The sequence below is a fragment of the Eretmochelys imbricata genome, chromosome 28 (assembly GCF_965152235.1).
Source record: "Eretmochelys imbricata isolate rEreImb1 chromosome 28, rEreImb1.hap1, whole genome shotgun sequence".
In the NCBI taxonomy this organism is placed as follows: Eukaryota; Metazoa; Chordata; order Testudines; family Cheloniidae; genus Eretmochelys; species Eretmochelys imbricata.
Genome location: NC_135599.1, coordinates 2,186,162 through 2,207,658, shown reverse-complemented (window position 1 = coordinate 2,207,658; position 21,497 = coordinate 2,186,162). Strand labels below are relative to the sequence as shown.

Sequence of the window (21,497 nt, the reverse complement as noted above, 5' to 3'; positions counted from 1 at the left end):
CACCAGAGAAGTGTAAAATTACTCCAAGTAAGGTCAATGATTTGACAAGAACTCAGGTAGAAATTGCAGGTACGCATGGTTGATTTTCACCCCAGAAATGGAAGCTATGGTGACCTGTGGCCCAGGTAAACTAGTTTTAGAACGCTGCTCCCTAGTTAAGTACTATTGATCATGGTCCTAAAGGATGCCATGATTAAATTGGTAACAATGTCCTTTACCATTTGGATCCAAAGGTTCATGAAGCACATAGAGAAACAGCTGATTCCTTCAGAGCCATTCCATGCCTATGGGTCCCAGTCTGGCTGCCTTGTTGGACAAGAAGCACTTCCATGCTGCGCAAATGATGGTAGCCAATGAGGGAATGTATCAGATTCCAAGTTCAAACTGCAGGATACATGAATGCTGAGTCCTGACTGTTAGGATATAGGTATGCAGGCCTCCCTGTAAAGGCTTATACTTTAAGAATTTAGGTATATGTTTATAATTTAGCTAGTTATAGAGGTATAAAAGAATCAAAATCACTGTCTGCCTGTGTAAGGGCCTTCTCTCACTGTAACAGACTGAGGCCCTGTTCTTAAGCTAAGGCCTTTGGCTGAGCACTAGAGGCAGCCATAAGCTGGGAAGCATATGGTCACATCCTCACATTCCAAACTAGTCACATTGAAATAAGGTGGTATTGGGCAGTTAGGAATACAGTCCTGTCCCTGATAATGCCGATCACCACCAGATAAAGATGGTTAACGAAAACTTAGTTTTATAGCATCCTGTCTGGCAAGAAATCACTTCTCAATGGTTGTGGTTGTGAAACCCTCATTTCTCTATTGTTTTATCTTTATGGCCCCCAGTTTTCTATTGTTAATCTGTCTGGTTCTCTAATTGTTTCTGTCTGCTGTCTAATTAATTTTGGTAGGTATAAATTAATTAAGGTAGTCGGATTATAAATGGTTTGATAATTATGTTAGATGTTAGGATTTGTTAGGTAAATTTCAGTAAAATGATTGGTTAAGGTATAGCTGAGAATATTACTTTATAAATTAGGGGCAAACAGGAAGTAAGTTGGGATTCGAAAATAAGGAAAAAGGAACTTGTATTTAAGCTTGCTGGAAGTTCACCCCAATAAACTTTGAATTGTTTGCACCTTCAGACTTTGGGTATTGTTGCTCTCTGTTTATGCGAGAAGGACCAGAGAAGTGAGAGGGTGAAGGAATAAGCCCTCTAACATCTTGGTGCCATGACTCGGATGCATCGCATCGGATAGGTGAGTGGCAGCCTGTAAGTCCCCATCCCCAATAATCCATGCAGCTGCTTGGAGGGGTATGTCGAACTCTCGTGTTGGTAGTTGCTGGTTCTGGCAAGCTGGGGTAATGGATTTTTTGAACAAATGGATAAGGAACAATCAGGGCCCATACCAGGTGCAGGGGTAGAGCTGGGATGAGTTTGAAAAGGAGATAGGGGAGGTTTTGGGAGACCCCAAGGGAAAGGAGTGTAGGAAATAGGGAATGGTATTACAAGGTTTGTGTGCTGGGATGGCATACTGGGTAAAAGGGGAAGCCGATCTCCTCCAACACATTAAGGATTTGGAGGGGATTGTGGATCAGCAATGGATTTTAACAGAAAAATCCATGTTAGTGGTAGAGAGAGCTGATTTGAAGGTACGAGATGCTACACGGACAGAGGAGTCTTGTGAGGCTATCCGGCGAGAGAGGGATGAACTGCTGAGAAGAGTAGGAGACTTAGAGGAGGAATTTTATCAATGTAAACATGGGGGCAATGGACTTGGGGACCGCAAACCATCCACCCCACAAATGGAACTGAAGGAGACACCTCTGCCATCCTACCCTGAAAAAACACTGCATCCACCACTGCCAGTGGACATTGTAAGCCAGCAATCCACAGTTACAGTCCCTACGAGAGAGGCTACACAGGAGGAACTGCAGGAGATAGGAATAGAGGTCCTGGTTGCGGGGTGGGGGACCATGCCCCACAAGTAGAACAGGCAGAAATCCGGCCCTGGTCCCTGGAGGACCGGGAGGCAGTACTGGGCCGTTTGGGAAAGGTACCCTGGGATGATTGAGATCAGTTTGTGCTGTGGCTAGTGGAGGTGGGAAGGGAGAAAAGGGGTCTAACTCGTGAGGACCAGGACTGGCAGGAGTGGCACACCCATTTCTAATCCTCAGACAGGTGACAAAACAGTTGTTTGGGGTGTACTCTCGTACTGCGGGGATGAATAAGGTGAAGCAAATCTCTGGGGAAACAGGGCGGGATACACTGAATCACATACAGGCATGGGCACAGTGCTGCATGGATCCCCTGGACAGTCCATGGGTGATGCCCCAGGCAGGGACGCTGGGACCTGGTGGGGGTGTGAGATTGCTGGATAAATGTTTGGAGCTGAGCGATCCACAGTTCGTGGGGCATTTAAGGTTGCAGCACCCTGAACTTGCTCCCAATCAGCTACCCCAATTTCTGGAACAGGCATATGTATTGGGGGCAGAGCCAGTCCATGTGTTACTGCAGGGGATCAGCACAAGGTGGAAAGGGGTGGGTCAGCCCAGAGGAGAGGATGTACAGGGAGAGGTGGTGGCTTTGGGGGGCGTGGTAATCAGGGACGAGCGGGCAGCTATAGAGCCACAGATCCAGAGACTGCAGGCTAAGCTGACTACCCAGGATCTTACCAGATCAGGGGGAAAATGGCCCTGGAGGCCAGGGGAGGGACTGCCAGAAATGCCAGGCACACAATTTTGCTTGAAGACAGGAATGTCTTCGGTGCCAGGACCCCTGGCCCCCCTGTGAAACAGTGGGAGAGACAGAGGTGGGAGCTGTGACTTAGGGGTGCCCTGGGAGGCCTCCTGTCCATGTTCTCAGTTTAGGATGGGATGCATCTGGGCGCCCCATGCTCCAGAGGGCGATTGAAGGGAGTCTCATGAGGGATTTTTTGATAGACACTGGAGCAGCCATCAGCTTAATCACATGGGGGCAGGGGAGACCCTCAGAAGGGACTGTGACAATTGTAGGGGCAACGGGAGGGGAGACACAGTTAACCCTGAGGCAGGGACAGATAAAGGAATCTGGAGGGAAGGGGAGATAATGTGGGGTTGTAATGATATGCTTAATCTGTTGGGGGCAGGAGATTTACACAAGATGGGACTTGTACTGGATTTAGCCAATTGGGTGTGTTTACTGGGGCAGATGCAGGATGGTCAGGGCTATACCATTTCCATGGGGATAGCCACTATGACCATTAAAGCCTCACATGCCCTCCCACCATCCCCGGCAGGGCGGGAACACATCCCTGTGTGGGCGAAGGATAACCTGGATTGTGGTAGGGGCCGCATGGAGGTACTGCTGGAGGGAGGGGACCCTCCCCCACAGAAACAGTACCCTATTCCTCGGGAGACGTTGGCAGAGGTGGGGGCAACGATTGAGGAATTGGAACAGAGGGGACTGATCAGAGCAGTTGCATCCCCTTGTAATGCTGCTGTGTGGCCCATGAGAAAGCCAAACGGTACCTGGTGCCTCACTGTGGCTTACAGGGCACTAAATGCTCTGGCCAATTCACCAGCCTCAGTGTGGCAGCATACCCTGAAATGTAGCCCGTATGGGACCCCAATTTTGAATTTTCAGTTTTGGACATAGCGAATGGGTTTTGGTCTCTGCCACTAGCTACCTCGTGTCAGTATAAAACTGCATTCACATGGGAGGGCAGACAATTCTGCTGGACAGTCCTACCCCAGGATATTGGGACTCCCCTGCAATTTTTCACAGATACATGAGACAGGCTCTGGAGGGGGTGGATTCAGCAAGGTGCATACAATATGTAGACGACCTGTTGCTAATGTCAGGGACAGAGGAAGAAGACAGGAAACTAACCAAGCAAGTCCTGCAAGCTTTGGCAAGAGCAGGGTTGAAGGTCAATGGAAAAAAGGCTCAGATGGGACAGACAAGAGTGACCTACTTAGGAGTGGAAGTGTCCCAGATAGGAAGGGAAATTGATAAGGGATGAGTGCAGTTGATCCAGTCCCTGCCACTGCCTACTGATGTTAAAAGCTTGCAAAGTTTTCTGGGTCTAACTGGATTTTGCAAGGATTTTGTGGCCAGTTATGCAGAAATAGCCCAGCATCTATTTGACCTAACCCGAGCCTCAACTTGGGAGTGGTCAGAAGAGTGTACTGAGGCAGTGAGAGTGCTAAAGGAAAACCTGGCCAGTGCTCCAGTGCTGGCCTCCCCGGATGGGGAGAAACTTTTTTATCTGTGCCCTTTGGTATCGGACACTACCGTTGGTTGTGCGTTAACACAGGAGTATGGAGCAAAGGACCGACCTGTGGCCTTTGCCTCTCGACTTTTGAGTGTTGTGGAACTGTAATATAGATGGTGTGAAAAGGGGTTATTGTGCACCTACTGGGGGGGTAGGGAAATTCAAATACCTTATGGGAATGCAGAAAGTAATAGTCTGATCTCATCATGACCCCTGTGGCTATTAAACATGCATACTATCTTACAGGGACCAGTGAGTGGGCAGTGTATTGCCAAATGGTTGCTGGCTCTACAAACAGAAAACATTAAAGCAGAAGTGTTAAAGGAACCCATTTTCTGGGTAGCCAGATTACATCTGGCTGGCACCCCACACCACTGTGAAGCAAATCCAGATAAAACCCAACTTCTGGCGTTTTGGGCAGCTAACCCCAATCAGGTAAAGGAGGGGACACTGGTATGGTTTTTGGATGGAAGTTGTAGGTATCAGGGGGGACGGAAAACTGCAGTCTTAGCTGTTGTGGGAATCAGAGGCAATGAAACAGCCAGCACCATTGGTTTCTCACTAGAAGCAAGGTCAGCTCAGGAGGCAGCCTTGCTAACAGCTTTAAATGAAGCCGTCATAAATATAAAGGGAAGGGTAAACACCTTTAAATCCCTCCTGGCCAGAGGAAAAACCCTTTCACCTGTAAAGGGTTAAGAAGCTAAGATAACCTCGCTGGCACCTGATTAAAATGACCAATGAGGAGATATGAGGAGATAAGATACTTTCAAAGCTGGAGGGGGTGGGGGGGAAACAAAGGGTTCTCTCTGTCTGTGTGATGCTTTAGCCGGGACCAGGGCAGGAATGCAGGTCAAAACTCCTGTAAAGAGTCAGTAAGTAATCTAGTGAGATATGCGTTAGATTCTGTTTTGTTTAAATGGCTGGTAAAATAAGCTGTGCTGAATGGAATGTATATTCCTGTTTTTGTGTCTTTTTGTAACTTAAGGTTTTGCCTAGAGGGATTCTCTATGTTTTGAATCTAATTACCCTGTAAGGTATTTACCATCCTGATTTTACAGAGGTGATTCTTTCACTTTTTCGTTAATTAAAATTCTCTTTTAAGAACCTGATAGCTTTTTCATTGTTCTAAGATCCAAGGGTTTGGGTCTGTGGTCACCTATGCAAATTGGTGAGGATTTTTACCAAACCTTCCTCAGGAAGTGGGGTGCAAGGGTTGGGAGGATTTTGGGGGGAAAGACGTTTCCAAACTCTGTTTTTTCAGGAACCCAGATAAAGTTTGGTGATGGCAGTGGAAATCCAAGGGCAAAGGGTAAAATAATGTGTACCTTGAGGAAGTTTTAACCTAAGCTGGTAAAAGTAAGCTTAGGAGGTTTTCATGCAGGTCCCCACATCTGTACCCTAGAGTTCAGAGTGGGGAAGGAACCTTGACACAAGGGTTTGGATATGTGGTCACCTATGCAAAGCGGTGAGGATTTTTATCAAGCCTTCCCCAGGAAAGGGGGTGTAGTGCTCAGGGGGATATTTTTTTTGGGGGGAGACGTTTCCAAGTGGGCTCTTTCCCTGTTCTTTGTGTAACACTTTGGTGGTGGCAGCATTTAACCTAAGCTGGTAAGAATAAGCTTAGGGGGTCTTTCATGCAGGTCCCCACATCTGTACCCTAGAGTTCAGAGTGGGGAAGGAACCTTGACAGAAGCGGATCCCAAATTTGAGGCAGAATGTTGGGTGGTGGTAGATTCATATTAAGTATTTTGTGGGGTCACATTAATGCTGAGATGGTGGGCAGATAATCATTTCAGGGCAACAGACGGCTCCACAATCAAGCATGCTACCTGGTGGAAGTGAGTGGAGGTGCTCAGTCACTGTTTTACGCAGATCAGTGTGGTAAAGGTAAAGGCACCCAAGAAAACAGGACCCCTAAGCAAAGGCAATAATCTGGCCGATGTAGAGGCCAAGCGGGCTGCAACAGAGGCACCCCCGTGGCCCTGGGGGCCAGAAGAGAGAGTGCCTGTAGCAGTGATAACAAGAAGTGGGGTGGATACAAATCGGGGAGGGCGAATTCAAGAGTTGCAAGAATCTGACCCAGGACTGGAAGGCATCATGAAACTTGGGGACTGGCATGTGCCAAAGATGGAACTAATGGAAAGGATTTGGTCTGATGGACCAGTCATGCTGTGCCTTCAAGGAAGCTGGATGGCTTTCTTAAGCTGGGTGCATGGGAGCTTGGCAGGGGGACATCCCGGGTTTGAGGAGGCACTGGGAACTTTAAAAAGGTTGTGCTGGAGGCCAGGAAAGGCAGCTGATTAAAAATCACATCTGGAACGTTGTTTGGACTGTGCCAGGCACAACCCACCACCTCACAAGGTGCTAAGGGGAGAATTAATGAGACAACCCCAAGGGGACCATGGGAAAGAATACAAAGTGACTACACAGGACCCCTACCACCAGATCAAAGGAAAAATCAATTCATGTTGGTGGTAGTGGATGCTTTCAGCAGCCGGGTGGAAGCTTTCCCCACAAAGTATCAAACTGCCTGGGTAACTGCTGAAATACTGATAAAAGAGGTATTCATAGAATCATAGAATTCCAGGGTTGGAAGGGACCGCAGGAGGTCATCTAGTCCAACCCCCTGCTCAAAGCAGGACCAATCCCCGAGGTATTCACTTGCTGGGGGGTCCCAAAGGTGATTGACTCAGACCAAGGAGCTGCTTTCCAGTCCGATCTTTTAGGGGAGCTATCAGCCCTCACTGGAATCATACAATTGTTCCATATTGCTTAACACGCACAGGCTGCGGGGCAGGTGGAACACATGAACCGCACCATTAAAAGTGAGCGGAAATGGGAGGAAAAAACTGGTCACAGTTACTGCCCTTTGTCTTAATGAGAATAAGGGCCTGAGAATCAAAGGGCATAGGATTTTCTCCATATGAGGCTCTCATGGGAAGGCTCATGGAATGGTGGGAAAATCTACTTACCCCAGCACCTGGGGAAGTCACTACCCACGGCTTAACACAAGAATGGATTTTAACTCTAATCGACCATGTAAAATAGGTACAGCAGGCAGTGGCCTGGCGAGACAAACAAGGAGCAGCAAGAGTCAAAACATGGTATGACCTTCCCAAGGAGCGTGATCTACTCACGGTGAGAGATCTAGTGATGTACAAGATTCCAGGTCAACACCATCCATTCCCGGCTCCTAAATGGAAGGGCCCCTATCTTGTCCTTGACCAATTCGGCCCCAGTCTGCTACTATTGGGTACAGCGAATGGAGGGTGAGAGTGGGCTCACTGCACGCAAATAAAAAGGTACAAACAGGGGATTGGGAAAGGGGACGTGTAAATTTTGTTATGTGTATATTACAGGTTAATTCAAAAAGGAGAAAAGGATGAAAATCCCCTGGCTCTGGATGGAACAATTCCTAGTGCTAATCACAATTGTCACATTTACAAATTCTATTCAGATCCCACAATGTGAAGTGTCAAAAGGAGGAAACACATAGAATCATAGAATCATAGAATATCAGGGTTGGAAGGGACCCCTGAAGGTCATCTAGTCCAACCCCCTGCTCGAAGCAGGACCAATTCCCAGTTAAATCATCCCAGCCAGGGCTTTGTCAAGCCTGACCTTAAAAACTTCCAAGGAAGGAGATTCCACCACCTCCCTAGGCAACGCATTCCAGTGTTTCACCAGTATTCCAGTGTTTCACCAGGATGGCTACACATGCAACCTGTGGTAATAAAGCTAATGAAGACTATGAGAATCTCCCCATAGAAAGATGTACCACTAATACTCCAACAGGAATTTGGCAGTGTTGGTATATGGTTTATGGATTAGATGGGGGAATCCCAACCCGGAGGAGAATATCAAATTAATCAGGAAATATTGCATGATACTCCCTGGGTGCTGCCATGATTAATGATAGTGGAAAACACAGTTACCCAGCTATGGTGGTTTATTACAGAGGGTCCAAAGAATATAACCCTCTGGTCTCCTGGAGCAAATGAACCCTCTTGGGAAAATAGGGCCCCACATTTAGGGTGTGGTGTTACCATATGTAACCCCAATGGTACTACCATGGAAGATAATCCAGAGGGTGTGATTGTTACATATTACATTGGGCTTAAAATCCCCTTTGTGATGCTGGGGGTATGATGAGTTAACTATTTTACAGAATGTAACCCTACAGTTGATATGGATGCCAAGTTGGAAGAATGCAAATTTAAAGTGGCCACAGCCTGGAGCCGAGAATATTCCCTGACGAGCAAATGTGTGGGAGCCATTGTGGGAGTGGGTGCAGCCAGCACTGTTTAACATGTCCTTTCACTCTATTCCAGGGGTGGGATGCCCCAAGGCATGGTGAGTGGATCAAATTCATCCTAATTGTAGTATGTACATCAAAGGATTGAAACAACAATTCAATTGGTGGGTGAGGGGACACACCTGGAATCGTCGTTGGAAAAGGGGATTGTGGGCAGCTGGGAACATTATGCTGGGCACATGGAATCTATGTGACGAATGGGTAACCAAGCAATTAGTAAGCCAACATGTGAGACTTCAACAACAAATTAATGAATTAATGGCACAGCAGCTGCCACAGGGTGGAGGGTACCAGAGAGGTAGATTTCAGAGTAGCAGCCATGTTAGTCTGTATCTGCAAAAAGAACAGAAGGACTTGTGGCACCTTAGAGGTAGACTTGCAGTTAACTCATTGGGTAGGGGACTGGTGATATGGGTGAAGGTTGGCTTCAGAAGAGTAACATGGGGAGAAGTGTGTGTAGGTATTCAGAATGCTCAGTTAATAATGTTAACGGATATTATGAGAGATGCTTGGTCAGAACAATGGCCTTCAGTACTAAATTGGGAGGCTAGCCCATAATTGAAAATAACATCCCCAACCTGTGGGAACAGTTCTTGTGTAATGGTTACTATGATACCCTGGGAAGGAAATGCAAATAAGGTGGTCCCCTTGTACCCTATGGGAGTAACTAGGGAAGGGGGAGTGCGTTGGGAGCCACAAGGAAATAGGTGAGGGGGGGGTGGAATGGGGTAAATTGGACTGTCATCACATTAAGCAGTTGTATATCCAGAGGAGGAATATGGATGTGCCCCTCTCCTATGACTATGGAGGAGCAGGATCAATGGCCTATTGCAAAGGGGGGCATTTAGGGGTAATGTATATGGGGTACAGTGTATTCTGTTGGGAATGGATGCAATCCTGCAATATAACACTAGGAGACAAAATCCTTCCACTCTATGACCAAATTATGAACTTCTATACACTGCCACCTGGACTATGGTGCACCAGTGGATCAGTGGACTTAATCGTTGTAAACAATCGAACTAGCACCTACTACCCCATGTCGTACCAAGTAGTTGAATTGGTTTGGACAATACCAAATTTCACTGTGGACATTCAATGGACACACAATATGGACAAAAGTACACAAAGATTACAAGAGCAACTTCCTGCAAGCACAAACAGTTGGACACACTTACAATACACACTACAGGCTGGTGCTGACAAAATTTTAACCCTCTCAAGGGAGGAGAAGCAGTGTTTTTGGTGGTGGCCAGGATGTTGGACCATACTGCAGTGGTCAGGACTTTCTGTGTTCCTGTGGATTATCATAGTAGCTGGTGTATTGTTAACAGTATTTGTGTTATGTTGCATATGGAAACAACCAAGGGGGGCATAATCCCCTAGAGAACAGCCACTAATGATAACCTATAAGTAGTGTAGTAAGCCCTCCCCCTCAGAGTACTAGACAACCCGGACCCAACCTTCTCAGGCCTACTATACTGGAAAGTCTGGAACACTAATTGGAATAGATGTAATATGCCCGTACGAGAGAAGGTGCAGGGTATGGAACTAAACAAGGGGCAGTGGGACAGACGGAATATCGACACCTTGATGCCTGGCCCTATCACGAAGTGTGTCACCATATGTCCTATGCTTTTCCAGGGGTACCTGGGCAGGAGGATCCCAAAAGGAAAAAAAAGGGGATGGAGTGTTAGGATATAGATATTCAGGCCTGTCTATAAAGGCCTGTACTTTAATAATTTAGGCATATGTTTGTTATACCAATAAATTAAAAACCAGCAATAAATTAAAAACCAGCAGGATCTTATTAAAGAGGAAAAGGCAAAATACCACATTTATTGTGAATACAGAAAGAATCATAGTAAGCAGTTAGTTATAGCTATAACATTCCATTCAATCTCATATTTATTCACACATTCATTCCTACAAACACACACACACAGGTTCTGCAAGGTTGTTATCATCGTTACCAGCCTTAGAGTTGCTCATGCCAAGCCATTGGCCAGGTGGCCTGGACATGAGGAGGGAGCAGGGCCTTGTCAGATGCTCATCTGATGTTCCTGGAAGTTGGTTTGCAGAATCAGACACCCCAAAGTTCTCACTTTCTGGAGTCCATTTTTATAGGAGTTTCTTCTTATGCCAGTCTATGGGAATTGCTTCATCATGCTGTTGCTGAATCAATCAGCAGATAGCATATTCCTGACAGCTCCGTGCTGCTAGATGTTATCTTGCTCTTTGGTTCTCCCATTCTTGAGGCTGTTGGGTGGATTCCAGTCTGCCCTCCGGGGGCCCTCTGGTTATTTCTACTTGACACCTTCTTCAGCCGATGGACACTGGATTCTTAGGCTGGCACCTCCCTGATCATTCAGTTATTATCCACACCAAGCATCCATCCACATACATCCTCTATCTCTATTTTAATCACAATTGTTAATACAACAAAAGGACGGGGAGTCTCTGGGTGCTGTTTCTGTTGTTACAGAGTATTGCTTTGAGTCTCTCTCTGTGTGAATTGCTTTGAGAACAGACTCTGTCTTAGAATGTACTAACACAATTAGCAGCTTGCAAGTTTCACACATAGAGGGAGAGAAACAGTACCAAAAACCAACAGACCTCTTAATTAGTAATACCCTGGAATTTAAACTATGGGGAATCAAACTCATTTCTGATTTTAATACAGAACTTCTTTAATATGATCCAACATGTTTATCACTTGGCTAGTTATTGAGGTATAAAAGAAAGAATCAAAATCACTGTCTGCCAGTGTAAGGGCCTTCTCTTACTGTGACAGTCTGAGGCCCTGTTCTTAGGCTAAGGCCTTTGGCTAAGCAGCAGAGGCAGCCATAAGCTGAGAAGCGACCGGTCACATCCTCCCATTCCAAACTAGTCACATTGAAATCAGGTGCTATTGGGCTGTTAGGAATACAGTCCTGTCCTGATAACGCCTATCGCCTCCTGAGAAAGACGGTTAAAGAAAACTTAGTTTGATAGCATTCTGTCTGGCAAGAAATCACTTCTCAATGGTTGTGGTTGTGAAACCCTTGTTTCTCTATTGTTTTATCTTCATGGCCCCCTCTTTTCTATTGTTAATCTGTCTGGTTCTCTAATTGTTTCTGTCTGCTGTCTAATTAATTTTGGTAGGGGTAAGTGAACTAGGGTAGTGGGATATAATTGGTTAGAGAATTATGTTACAATAGGTTAGGATTGGTTATAGATAGATTTCAGTAAAATGATTGGTTAAAGTATAGCTGAGAATATTACTATATAAATTAGGGGCAAACAGGAAGTAAGTTGGGATTCGAAAATAAGGAAAAAGGAACTTGTATTTAAGCTTGCTGGAAGTTCACCCCAACAAACATCGAATTATTTTCACCTTCGGACTTCGGGTATTGTTGCTCTCTATTCATGCGAGAAGGACGAGGGAAGTGAGAGAGTGAAGGAATAAGTCCTCTAAGGCATCTTAAAAGCCCTCTGTTAGTGCAGCTGTGGCTTTCTGTGCACAGAGACCCAGACACCTCAAGGTCTGCTGGTCTTCAGGGAAATGGGGAATGTCTGTACTTTGGAATGTGCAGCTGTTGTCTTCGACACTTAAGTGGAGCAGTTGCAAACAGCATCTTCAGGTAGGTACCATGGCTTAGCTGCCTAAAACACCTGCCTACTAAACAAGTGATCCTGGGTTCAACTCCCAGTGGTGTTTTGCTGTATGCATTTGTTCTCCTTTCCTATGTCTTTTTGGGGAACATGAGACCTCCATCAGTAATCCAAGCAATTGCTCATCAAAGAAAAGTCTAATTTGCAGAGGAACATTGGAAATCAAATCACAAGCCTAGAGCTGAGGAAAAGGCTGCTCTGAAGAGCATTGGCAAGGCATTTGCTTCAACCGCAATTGATATGACATGAAAGCCTGTGCTGTATTTCCTTGTGATTTCCTGGGGATGTCTGCACCGGGAGATTGTGATAGCATGATCAGTGCAGAACTTGAAGGTAATGGAAAGTTACTGTCCTTTCACTTTCCTTCTGATTGTCATTGATGAAAAATGAAGCAGCTAGGACAAAAGTCCCAGAAAGCTGCCGGGTAAAGAGGAGATTAGGGACGCAAGACCTAGTGGTTCCTTTTGGAATGTGTCTGCTCTTCCCACCTTTTGGTTGATCTTTTGAAGAAGATCGCCTTTGCTTAGGAATAAAAATCCTGGCCACCTGGTTATTTATTCTGATAAATGTCAGAAGGAGGCACCTGACAACCATGGAGACAAGGAAAAGGTCACCATAACTCAACTTTCATCCGCAACTCTTGAAGCCACAATGCAGAGTACTACACTCTATGATGATGGCAGGTGACAGAAAGGTCTCTTCCAAAGACATTTTCTACAAGCATGGACACTCTATGCACAGAGTTCCTAACAATTTGATATCTGCTGACAATGGAGAACTTGATTTTGGAATCTCTCTCTCTCTTTCTCAGTGAACATCTGCAGTGGTTATTGAAAGGCCTCTATAGAGTGGCCCTTGGAAAAAGCTGACTTAGGAGCCTTCCTGCTACCCAGGAGATCCTCGCTTGCTCTGCCAGTTCATCCTTGCTGAACCTAGCTTGTCTGTTGGGCTCTCTTTTTTGTATCTTTTTCTCATAAACAGAAAAGAGCTTCCTGGGCAATCCTTGTAAGTGCTTATTCAAGACAGAGAGAGACTTCCTTGTGGCTAAGTCTTGGAAAGCAGCAAACTATACATCTGGAGCTGATGAAAAGGTTACTGCGACCATAATGTAGAGTACTAATCACTATATGATCACAGCTGCCAGTGGGAGATTAGCCCCCGAAAAGCTCTCTGTCAGCTCAGCTTGGCTTTCTGTGCAGAGACAACCAGACAGCTCGATGTCTGCAGGTCTTGCAGGAAACGGAGAACATCTCCGCTCTGGAATTTGTAACTGTTGTCATGGAGCTTCAAGTAGCGCCGTTGCAATGTACATCTTGAGGCAAGTGTCATGGCTGAGCTGACTAACACACCTACCTTGAAAACACATAATCATGGGGCCAACTCCCAGGGGTGCTTTGCGCTGCATTCTTTTGTCTCCTCTGCTCATATTTTCCAATGTCTTTCTATAAAACAGAATTGACCTCTGTCGGGTAGCCATGTAAACCCTGTTCTGTTCCATTTAGATGCCTACCTCACACTGTGTCCCTGAGGTCTCGGGCAAATTCTCAGCTCCCAAAGCTTCTGCCACTCACCTAGAGACCCACAACTTAACCCTAACCCTGACTGCTGCTCCTCTCTAGAGAGTGGGAAAGGAGCTGAGGCAGTGCAGGAGCCTTCCCTGGGCCTGAGGCTTTGGGGGAGACAGATTGTCTGAGACATCTGAGTGTCGGGAACCATGCGCCCACCACCGAAATCAGGGGACTGTTCCAGCCCTGAGTCTAAGCTGCGAGGATCCCCCCACAGAGCAGGGTGCCCCAGATTACAGCCTGAAAAGAGGCATGTGAAACTAACTCCTGTTCTCCCTGCATCACAGCTGGGGGTGGAATGAGCCCCCTGTTGCCTTAGTGTATGTGGGTATCATGCCATAGCACTGTGCAGCCATTAATGGCATCAGCATTTCTACCAGAACCACTGTGCCATGCACAAAACCCCACAGGGGCCATGCTGGGCTATTTACACCATCACTGCAGATGTGCAGCATGTCCAATTGCAGCTGGGAAGCCAGGGTTTGCTACCAGGCAGCTCAGGGTGTCTCCATTCTCCGTCCAGCCCATGGTGCTATTTATACCACTAAATGCTGCATTGGTGGACAAGTGAAATCAATCCCAAAGTCCCCTTTCATCGCCCTGGAAATTCATTTAAACTTATGTTTGGCCTCAGAGGATTAAACAAATGTGTCTGTGAAAAGAGAGGAGTCGAGTTTAATCCCTTGTCACCATCAATGTGCAAACCAGGAGCCTGTTGCTTTGCATTCCTGACGTGTCACCATCATGTGGCCATTCTGTCTCAGTCCCTTTTTAATTAAAAAATAGGGGTTTTTTCATAGAAATCATGACGAGACGAGTGAAGGCTGCATAGCCTGTCGACATTGTGCTTCATTCCCCAGAGGGGATCAGTCCTGGGATCCTGGCAGCCTGTCTCTCTGAGGCTATGTCTACACTGGCAGAGTTACAGCACCAGGAGTTACAGTGCTGCTCAGAGAGCGCTGAAGGGAAACCACTGTTGTGTGTTCACACTGTCAGCTGCCTGCACAATAGTGTGTTCACACTTGCGGCACTTGCTGCGGTATTTGCAGTGGTGCACCCAGAATCCCACTGAGCATCTCTTCCTCTTCTGTCACTAAGAGTTGTGGGAAGGTGGAGGGGGTCACGGGGCATCCTGGGTCCTGTCCCAATGCCCTGTGATGCATTGCTTTGCATCCCAGAAATCCCTGTGCTTCTGTCCGCATTTGGCGCCATCTTTCAATGGTTGGTGTACTGCGCGCTCTGCCTCTTCGGGCAGCAGGAATGGATCCCGCGCTGTTGACCAATATGCTGCTCACTCTTACTTACACATCATGAATGGCAGTGGAGTTATTCCTTAAACTACAAAGGCAAGAGGAGTTCGATATTGATCTCGCCACACATAGTAGCTATGACACGAGATTCCTTATGGCATTCATGGAGGTGCTGACCACAGTGGAACGCCACTTTTGGGCTCAGGAAACAAGCACTAAGTGGTGGGATCACATCATCATGCACATCTGAGATGACAAGCAGTGGCTGCAGAGCTTTCAGATGAGGAAAGCCACATTCATGGGACTGTGTGAGGAGCTCACCACAGCCCTGCAGCATAAGGACACGAGAATGAGAGCTGCCCTGTCGTTGGGGAAGTGCGTGGCAATTGCACAGTGGAAGCTAGCTACTCCAGATTGCTACCAGTCAGTTGTTAACCAGTTCGAAGTAGGAAAGTCGACCGCTGGATGCATGTTGACAGAAGTGTGCAGGGCATTAATTGCATCCTGCTCTGAAAGATGGTGATTCTGGGCAACGTGCATGACATTGTGGATGTCTTTGCACAAATGGGGTTCCCTAACTGTGGAGGGTGATAAATGGCACACATATTCCAATTCTGGCACCAGACCACCTAACTACCAAGTATATTAATCACAAGGGGTATTTATCTATGGTTCTCCAGGAACTTGTGGATCACTGTGGGCATTTCACAGACATTAACACAGGGAGACCCCGCCTACCCTTTAATGCTGTGGCTTATGAAGCCATACACAGGGCACCTTGACAGCAGCAAGGAGCAGTTCAACAACAGGTTGAGCAAGTGCAGAATGACTGTTGAGTTTGCTTTTGCCCAATTAAAGGCCCACTAGCGCTGCCTATATGGAAGGCTGGACCTGGCCAATGACAATATTCCTATGCTTACTGCTGCATACTGTACTCTCCATAATATTTGTGAAGGGAAGGGTGAAAGCTTCACTCAGGGCTGGACCACTGAAGCTCAGTGCCTGGAGGCTGAAGATGAACAGCCAGAGATCAGCACTATTAGAGGGGAGCAGTGGATGCCTTGAGGCAGCAATTTGAAGCCGAAAGCCATGAATATTTGTTGCTATGCACAGAAATGCAGTGCTTGTAATACTAGGAGGTGATTGGTGCAGACAATGCACTATGAAGCTTTAAGAAAATTGCCTGTTGCTTTGCAGGGCTCTGTTTGCTTTCAATTAATGGAATGAAGATGGCTTTCAAACCAAAACTATTCTTTTATTAAAAAGCAACCACTGGAAGAGAGAGACAAACAAACAAAAACCACATCAACACTGTGGGGGATGGGGGAAGGGAGGGTCCCATGAGGAGGTGAGGTCCTAGGACAGTTAAAGATTTGTGTATGTCCAGGTATCACATGCAATCTTACTCATTGGAGTACATTGCAGTGGGTACTGTACTTCAGCAATAATAAACTGCCGAGAGACAGGTGTTGAGTGTAGTGGGTACTGGGAGTCTGCAGGGCTGGACTGTGATGGGGCAGGAGTGGAATGCAGCGGGTACAGACTGGAGCCAGGAGGTTGATAAGAGTGTGTTGACAGTGTCAGGGGGTGCATGGAAAAGAGTTTTGCGACAGTGGCTGCAGGGGAGGGCAGGCGCAGAGCTACTTGGATTGCAGTGCAAGTAGCACCTGGAGCATGTCCAAATGGCACTCCATAACGTTTAAGAACCACCCTGTGGCTTCGATCTGGTGCACAGCGTTCTCCTTTCAGTCCCCCTTCTCGCTGTTCTGCCACTCCTTCAATTCTTGTTTTTCGGCCGTGGAGTGCATCTTGACATCACACAGAAAGCTCTCTTAAGTTCTTCATGGCCGCTTTCTAATTCTGCACAGCCATTCAGCTGCCAATAACAAAGAGGGAGGCTGGGCTCCTAAGGTCATATCTGTGAAGCCAAAATGCAACATTTTACAGAAGCAGTCTTGTCTGCAACACACAGACCACTGATGGAATGATTTAAAACACAGCCACTATGCACATACCTATCACTAACTGGCTGTCCGCAGACAAGCACACATGAACCACAAGACCCCCAAAATGGTAACAGCAGGGGCAGGGGAAATCACTGTTCCAGGACCATACTGTACACGGGGAACGTGGCTCTTGGGGAGAGACCGCACTGTAGCAGGGGCCTTATAATCATTCATGTGCTCACATTTTCCACAGGCTATTTTCATAATGGAAGATATCTTGCTGCTGAGGGTGAGCAGGGAATCAAGGGAGGGTCTTCTCCAAGACTGCAGCATCCGCCCTGGCCCTTATGCGGCTCGCCTGTGTGCAGCAATGGTCTCTGCCCCTCCCTCGGTGACGGCAGAGTGGCGCGGGAAAGTTACCTTTAATGGGGCAAGAAACAAAGCAGCTGTGCCAAAGAACCTGCAGCAGCACATTGCCCAGTACATAAGAACATAAGAATAGCCATACTGGGTCAGACCAAAGGTCCATCCAGCCCAGGATCCTGTCTACTGACAGTGGCCAATGCCAGGTGTCCCAGAGGGAGTGAACCTAACAGGTAATGATCTAGTGATCTCTCTCCTGCCATCCATCTCCACCCTCTGACATAGAGAGGCTAGGGACACCATTTCTTACCCATCCTGGCTAATAGCCATTAATGGACTTAACCTCCATGAATTTATCCAGTTCTCTTTTAAACCCTGTTATAGTCCTAGCCTTCACAACCTCCTCAGGCAAGGAATTCCACAGGTTAACTGTGGACTGTCTGAAGAACTTCCTTTTATTTGTTTTAAAGCTGCTGCCCATTAATTTCACTCGGTGGCCCCCAGTTCTTATATTATGGGAACAAGTAAATAACTTTTCCTTATTCACTTTCTCCACACCACTCATGATTTTATAGACCTCTATCATATCCTCCCCAGTCTCCTCTTTTCCAAGCTGAAAACTCCTAGCCTCTTTAATTTCTCCTCATATGGGACCTGTTCCAAACCCCTAATCATTTTAGTTGCCCTTCTCTGAACCTTTTCTAATGCCAGTATATCTTTTTTGAGATGAGGAGACCACATCTGTAAGCAGTATTCAAGATGCGGGCATACCATGGATTTATATAAGGGCAATAAGATATTCTCCTTCTTATTCTCGATCCCCTTTTTAATGATTCCTAACATCCTGTTCACTTTTTTGACTGCCGCTGCGCACTGCAAGGACATCTTCAGAGAACTATCCACGATGACTCCAAGATCTCTTTCCTGACTAGTTGTAGCTAAATTAGCCCCCATCATACTGTATGTATAGTTGGGGGTATTTTTTCCAAAGTGCATTACTTTACATTTATCCACATTAAATTTCATTTGCCATTTTGTTGCCCAGTCACCTAGTTTTGTGAGATCTTTTTGAAGTTCTTCGCAGGCTGCTTTGGTCTTAACTATCCTGAGCAGTTTAGTATCATCTGCAAACTTTGCCACCTCACTGTTTACCCCTTTCTCCAGATCATTTATGAATAAGTTGAATAGGATTGGTCCTTGGACTGACCCTTAGGGAACACCACCAGTTACCCCTCTCCATTCTGAAAATTTACCATTTATTCCTATCCTTTGCTCCCTGTCTTTTAATCAGTTCTCAATCCATGAAAGGATCTTCCCTCTTATCCCATGACAACTTAATTTACATAAGAACCTTTGGTGAGGGACCTTCTCAAAGGCTTTCTGGAAATCTAAATACACTATGTCCACTGGATCCCTCTTGTCCACATGTTTGTTGCTCCCTTCAAAGAACTCTAATAGATTAGTAAGACATGATCTCCCTTTACAGAAACCATGTTGACTTTTGCCCAACAATTTATGTTCTTCTATGTGTCTGACAATTTTATTCTTTACTATTGTTTCAACTAATTTTCCTGGTACTGATGTTAGACTTACCGGACTGTAATTTCCAGGAGCACCTCTAGAACCCCTTTTAAATATTGACATTACATTAGGTGTCTTCCACTAATTGGGTACAGAAGCTGATTTAAAAGACAAGTTACAATTGTTAATAGTTTTGCAATTTCACAATTGAGTTCTTTCAGAACTCTTGGGTGAATATCATCTGGTCCCGGTGACTTGATACTGTTAAGTTGATCAATTAATTCCAAAACCTCCTCTAACGGCACTTCAATCTGTGAGAATGCCTCAGATTTGTCACCTACAAAGGACGGTTCAGGTTTGGGAATCTCCCTAAGATCCTCAGCCGTGAAGACTGAAGCAAAGAATTCATTTAGTTTCTCCGCCATGACTTTATCGTCTTTAAGTGCTCCTTTTGTACCTTGATCGTCCAAGGGCCCCACTGGTTGTTTAGCAGGCTTCCTGCTTCTGATGTACTAAAAAAAAAAAACATTTTGTTCTTACCTTTTTGGCTTTTTTTATTACATTTTTACACTTAGAATCATAGAGTATCAGGGCTGGAAGGGACCTCAGGAGATCATCTAGTCCAACCCCCTGCTCAAAGCAGGACCGATCCCCAATTAAATCATCCCAGCCAGGGCTTTGTCAAGCCTGACCTTAAAAACTTCTAAGGAAGGAGATTCCACCACCTCCCTAGGTAATGCATTCCAGTGTTTCACCACCCTCCTAGTGAAAAAGTTTTTCCTAATATCCAACCTAAATCTCCCCCACTGCAACTTGAGACCATTACTCCTTGTCCTGTCATCTGCTACCACTGAGAATAGCCTAGATCCATCCTCTTTGGAACCACCTTTCAGGTAGTTGAAAGCAGCTATCAAATCTCCCCTCATCCTTCTCTTCTGTAGACTAAACAATCCTAATTCCCTCAGCCTCTCCTCATAAGTCATGTGTTCCAGTCCCCTAATCATTTAATCATCATGTGATGATTTAACTGGGAATTGGTCCTGCTTCGAGCAGGGGGTTGGACTAGATGACCTTCTGGGGTCCCTTCCAACCCTGATATTCTATGATTTTATGATTTTTGTTGCCCTCTGCTGGACTCTCTCCAATTTTTCCACATCCTTCTTGTAGTGCGGGACCCAAAACTGGACACAGTACTCCAGATGAGGCCTCACCAATGTCGAATAGAGGGGAACGATCACGTCCCTCAATCTGCTGGCAATGCCCCTACTTATACATCCCACTTAATTTGGCAGTGTTTATGCTCCTTTTTATTTACATCACTAGGATTTGACTTCCACTTTTTAAAAGATGGCTTTTTATCTCTCACTGTTTCTTTTACATGGTTGTTAAGCCAAGGTGGCTCTTTTTAAATTCTTTTACTGTGTTTTTTAATTGGGGATATACATTTAAGTTGGGCCTCTATTATGGTGTCTTTGAAAAGTGTCCATGCAGCTTGCAGGGATTTCACTCTAGTCACTGTGCCTTTTAATTTCTGTTTAACTAACCTCCTCATTTTTGCATAGTTCCCCTTTCTGAAATTAAATGCCACAGTGTTGGGCTGCTGAGGTGTTCTTCCCACCACAGGAATGTTAAATGTTATTATATTATGGTCACTATTTCCAAGCGGTCCTGTTATAGTTACCTCTTGGACCACATCCTGCACTCCACTCAGGACTAAATTGAGAGTTGCCTCTCCCCTTGTGGGTTCCTGTACCAGCTGGTTCAAGAAGCAGTCATTTAAAGTATCAAGAAATTTTGTCTCTGCGTTTTGTCCTGAGGTGACATGTACCCAGTCAATATGGGATAATTGAAATCCCCCACTATTATTGAGTTCTTTATTTTGGTAGCCTCTCTAATCACCCTTAGCATTTCATAATCACCATCACTGTCCTGGTCAGGTGGTCGATAATAGATCCCTTCTGTTATATTCTTATTAGAGCATGGAATTACTATCCATAGAGATTCCATGGAACATGTGGATTCATTTAAGATTTTTACTTTATTTGATTCTACATTTTCTTTCACATATAGTGCCACTCCCCCCTCCCCCCCCCCCCCCCATGACCTGTTCTGTCCTTCCGATATATTTTGTACCCTGGAATGATTGTGTCCTATTGATTGTCCTCACTCTTCCAGGTTTCTGTGATGCCTATTATATCAATATTCTCCTTTAACACGAGGCACTCTAGTTCACTCATCTTATTATTTAGACTTCTAGCATTTGTGTACAAGCACTTTAAAGACTTGTCACTGTTTATTTGTCTGCCCTTTATTGATGTGTCAGATTCTTTTCTATAAGAATGTTTCTAGTCTGATCTGGCCCATACTTTATCCTCTTCCATCCTCTCCTCCTGACTAAAACCTAGAAAATCTCTATCACTAGACTCTCCTCTAAGAGAAGTCTCTGTCCGATCCGAGTGCTCCTCTGCAGCAATCGGCTTTCCCCTATCTCTTAGAGTTTCATGGAGATATCTGGGGCAGATTCCTGTGAAGCGAGAGAGTCAATCAACACCCTATTCCACTGCTCAGATTAGGCATGTGGTGGTATGCACATCATACAGACACAAGCCTGCTTTCTGCAACCCTCCT

General features: G+C 45.8%; 1 protein-coding gene and 1 pseudogene across 5 annotated transcripts in view; one reads left to right on the top strand and one right to left on the bottom strand.

The window, feature by feature from the left end:
- Window positions 1–5,021, top strand: part of LOC144258283 (uncharacterized) — a 32,134-nt gene extending 27,113 nt beyond the window's left edge. For 3 of the 5 annotated variants that reach the window (XM_077806732.1, XM_077806734.1, XM_077806731.1), the window contains one exon: window positions 234–1,143. The gene's annotated coding sequence lies outside the window, so the exon portion shown is untranslated. The other 2 variants (XM_077806733.1, XM_077806735.1) reach the window with 2 other exon arrangements.
- LOC144258213 (uncharacterized) overlaps window positions 1–21,497 on the bottom strand; it is an 84,438-nt pseudogene that overhangs the window by 57,976 nt on the left and 4,965 nt on the right.